The 4,771-nt window shown below is 40.1% G+C and overlaps 1 non-coding gene across 1 annotated transcript; it reads right to left on the reverse strand.

The window, feature by feature from the left end:
• Positions 1-2,885: 2,885 nt before the first annotated feature.
• Positions 2,886-2,992, reverse strand: LOC141688420 (small nucleolar RNA R71). The gene has a single exon (XR_012561863.1). It is a non-coding gene; the product is annotated as a small nucleolar RNA R71 (small nucleolar RNA).
• Between the last annotated feature and the right edge of the window lie 1,779 nt (positions 2,993-4,771).

Genomic DNA, 4,771 nt, shown 5'->3' on the forward strand with positions numbered 1-4,771 from the left:
AATAATAAATGGGATAATAATAATAATATTTATGGGAAAATTTCAGCTAAAATTTTTGCCCATAAATATACTATTATAAACCCTATTTTTATTCTAACCCCAATTTTTAGAAAAACCTAATTCTCTCCACCTCCTTAACGTCGTTTTCTTGGTGGATACCGGTGGAGTGCTTCACGTTTGAGGAGCAGCTGCTAAGGATCTCCGATCGTTGCCTTTTGGATCTCTATTAAAGGTTAGTAATCGATCCATATGTTTTTACCACGGTTTATATGCTTTTATTTGGATTTTATGTGTGTAAAAGTGTTTTACCATGCCTCCGCTGCGTTTAAAATCCAACATTGGTATCAGAGCTTAGGTTGTATGCATATAGATCTGTGGTAAAAATTTCAGAATTTTATGTGCTTGTATGAATTAATTATGATTTTTACAAGTTATATCATGGATTAATTTTGTCTGATGAGAAATCATTTCTCAGAATAATTTTGAATGTTGATCTGGGTTCTACAAGTGTTGTAGATCGTCTGGGTATTTTTTTCATAATTTTATGATGTATAGATTTTTTATTATGAATTTTTGAAGTTCTTGCAATTAAATTCGTAATTAAATAATCATATATATATAAATTGTAAGTATGTATATATATATTTGTTTGTATTGCTGTTGTAAAAGGTTTACAGTAAAGAGTACATCTGCTGTTGTCTGTGTTGCACGGAAAAGGTACAGGAAAAGAACAGGTACGGCAGAAGCTGTCCGGCGCGTGTGGCGCACGCGCGCGCGGGGGGTGTCGCGCATTCCGGGAATGCGTTACACCCTGTGGCGCATTCACGGAATGCGTTACACCTTTTAATTGGTTAAAAGGGTTGTAACTGATAAGTGGATTTTATATCCACTTGGAATGCTTTATTACAAGCTTAAATTGGTGTTTTGGACTCAAGTTGTTGGTATTTTGATGTGTTTTTGTGTTAATGCATTTCAGGTATCAGTTAAATGAAGAAAAGAGCTTTTAAAGGAAATATGATTAAAAGTGATCATAATTGGAAGCCAAGGCCATTGTCAAGTTGTAGAGAATCTCAATAGCTTCGCGTGGGCAGTTGAATCGCCTAATTCTGACGAGTAGAACTCAAGTTATGGTCAAAACAAGATTCATCAGAATATTTTTCCAGTCAGTAGCTGAGCGCCCGCTTAGCAGAGCTGAGCGCCCGCTCAGAGAGCTGAGCGGCCGCTCAGGAGAGCTGAGCGGCCGCTCAGGGCGCGGCTGGTCGCTGATTTCGCTGAAAAAGCTTTTTTTGAGTAGAATTTGACGATTTTAAGGGTCCAGGTCCACTAGGGGCGTTTATATACTTAAAAAAAAGGGTTTTCATCATCCGGGAAGATTGGGATACCAAGGAGAAGGCCTAGAAGCACAGAACAACTCTGAAAAAGAAGATCTTGTTTTGAACTTGTGATTCTTTGAATTAGTTGTAACTTTGGATGCTCGTTTTCGTTCTTGTTGAACCTAGATCTCGTTTATTCGTACTTTGATTATTATTTAATTTATTAAGACCTTGTTTATACCATGCTTTCATTGGAACCCATGGTGACGATGAGTTCGATTATGGGCTAATCGTTATCATGGGATTCTAGTGGATTTACTTATGGATTTCAATAGTTAATTGTTTCGATATCTTGGTGTGTGGTGATTGATTGATATCCTAGTATGGTTGTGCTTATTCGTCTTATGTGCGTAGCTAACATATAAGATAGCGTGTTAATCTCTATTGAAGCGACAGTGAATATAGAGGTTTAGAACTTGCCATGCTAGCATAGGTTCATGTATGTGTATGCATGATTCGTAGGTAACTCTAACCGTTTTACTTGCCCTATGTGATCAAGATAGATAACTTGTTCTTAAACCGTTATGTTGTCAAATTCTATAGACATATAGGGTCTCAATATAATTGGTGCCTATTCAGCTTCTATCTCTTTTGTGGATGTCTGGTAGAATGGTACTCGTGCAACGAAAGTTGGCGTTTATCAGTTTCGTGTTATCTGATTAGTGTCCTCACCATCACATGCTAAGGTTAAGAACGAGAAGGCTATTGAACGAAGTATTTAATGAAGTTAGGATCCCATGTTTGTCATATATAGTAATTCAACTTCAATTCTATTAGTTAATGTTATTTAGTATAATCTCTTAGTTTAATAAAAACCCAATTTGTTATTTGTCTTAGCATTGAGTGATAACCATACATTGTTGCATATGTGCATAAATTGAACTTAACCTCAACCAGTCTCTGTGGGAACGAATCTGATTTATATCTTATACTACTTGTAACCGCGTATACTTGCGTGAATATTAGCGCGTGTTTTCGCCCTAACAAGTTTTTGGCGCCGCTGCTGGGGACTCGGTGTTAATTTTTAGTTTATGTGCTTGTCATCAGTGGTCGTTAAAGTTCACTGACTCGGATTCTTTTACTTTCACAGTTTATTTGTTTGTGTTTCAGGTACTCATTACAATGGGAGATCCAGCAGCACGAACGAAAGCCTTGATGGATTTTTCTCAACCCAAGATCAATGACATTCAATCTAGTATTGTCCGGCCAGCTATCACAGCTAATACCTTTGAGATCAAGCCTAGCATAATTCAATGGGTACAGACTTCAGTCCAGTTTGGGGGTTCTCCAACGGAAGATCCCAATACACACATTAGGGATTTCATTGAAATATGCGACACCTTCAAGTTCAACGGTGTTTCTGAAGATGCTGTGAAGCTGAGACTGTTCCCATTCTCTCTGAGGGACAAGGCTAAGAGCTGGTTACACTCTCTACCAGCTGGTTCGATTACTACTTGGGAGGATCTTTCTCAGAAATTCCTTACTAAATTCTTCCCTATGGCGAAGACAGCTGCAATCAGAAACGCTATTACTCAATTTGCACAGCAAACGGGAGAATCGCTAAGTGCAGCTTGGGAGCGCTACAAGGAGATGCTTAGGAAGTGTCCTCATCATGGAATTCCTGATTGGATGATCATCACTTCTTTTTACAATGGGTTGGGAGCACACTCCAGACCCATGCTCGATGCAGCATCAGGCGGAGCATTATGGGCAAAGAGCTATAAGGAAGCTTATGATCTAATTGAACTGATGGCTGCTAATGAATATCAGTATCCAACCCAGAGATGTCCACAGGGCAAGGTAGCAGGAGTACTTGAGGTGGATACAACTACGGCTATCACTGCTCAACTAAAGGCGTTGTCTATGAAGATCGATTCTCTGTCTAACTATGGTGTTAAGCAGATAATTAGTGTTTGTGAGCTGTGTGCAGGTCCGCATGCGACAGAGCAATGCGCTATATCTAGCGACTCAGCTCAGTTTGTGAGCAACTTTCAGAGATCGCAATAACCAGTTCCAGACACTTATTATCCTGACAACTGGAATCATCCTAACTTCAGCTGGAGCAACAATCAGAATGCGATGCAACAGCCATTCCAGCAGTTTGCAAATAAGCTATTTAACCCTCCTGGTTTTCAGCAACAATTTACACCAAGATAACAACTCCAACTTCAACAACAAACTAATGATGCAAGTCTATCTTCGAATGAAAAATCTGAATTGGAGGAGTTGAGGCTTATATGCAAAAACCAGGCTCTTATATGCCAAAGCCAGGCTGTTTCTATCCAGAATCTGGAGAACCAAATAGGGCAAATTGCTAATGCCTTATTGAATCAACCTCCAGGAACGCTTCCTAGTGATATAGAAACAAATCCAGGCAAGAGGGAAGTTGAAGAACAGGTGAACGCCATCACCTTAAGGTCTGGAAAGGTTGCAAGCCCCCAAGTTCAGCAAGACGAAGAGCCAGAAAAATCTCAAGATTCAGAAAATGCAGTTGTGGCTGAAGAAGATGTGTAGAAGGAAGTAGAGGTCGAACCAATGAAGACTACTGTGGAACACACTCCTCCTGAGGGTAATACAGGGGAGAAACAGATTTATCCTCCACCTCCTTTTCCTAAAAGGCTGCAGAAGAAAAAGCTGGATAAGCAGTTTGAGAAGTTTCTGGAGGTGTTCAAGAAACTTCATATCAACATACCTTTCGCTGAAGCTCTTGAACAGATGCCTAGCTATGCGAGGTTTATGAAAGGTATTCTCTCTCGGAAAGTGAAGCTCGATGACTTAGAGACCGTTGCTCTAACGGAGGAATACAGTGCTGTGCTGCAACAGAAGTTGCCTCCGAAGCTTAAAGATCCTGGAAGCTTCACTATTCCTTGCACCATCGGAAACTTGTCGTTCGACAAGTGTTTATGTGATTTAGGAGCTAGCATCAATCTGATGCCCTTATCTATCTTCAAGAAGCTTGGTCTGCCTGAGCCGAAACCAACATACATGTCATTGCAACTAGCTGACCGTTCTATCGCTTATCCACGAGGTATAGTGGAGGATGTCTTGGTCAAGGTGGATAAACTCTTCTTCCCTGCTGACTTTGTAATTCTTGATTTCGAGGAAGATAAGAAGATTCCCATTATCTTGGGAAGACCATTCTTGGCTACAGGCCGAACTATGATCGATGTGCAAAAAGGAGAGCTTACGATGAAGGTTCATGATCAGAAGGTCACTTTCAATGTGTTCAAGGAAATAAAATTACCCACAGCTAAAGAGGAGTGCTTTAAAGTAGAGCAAATTCAGGTTTTGAATGCACCTCTGTGGAAGAGGAAGTTGGATGTGCCATTCGATTCTCTTGGGTTAGCAGAGCTGAAAATTTCTCAGGATCGTCTCGAGTCGTCTATTGAAGATGCTCC

Source organism: Apium graveolens, chromosome 9 (assembly GCF_009905375.1).
Source record: "Apium graveolens cultivar Ventura chromosome 9, ASM990537v1, whole genome shotgun sequence".
In the NCBI taxonomy this organism is placed as follows: domain Eukaryota; kingdom Viridiplantae; phylum Streptophyta; class Magnoliopsida; order Apiales; family Apiaceae; genus Apium; species Apium graveolens.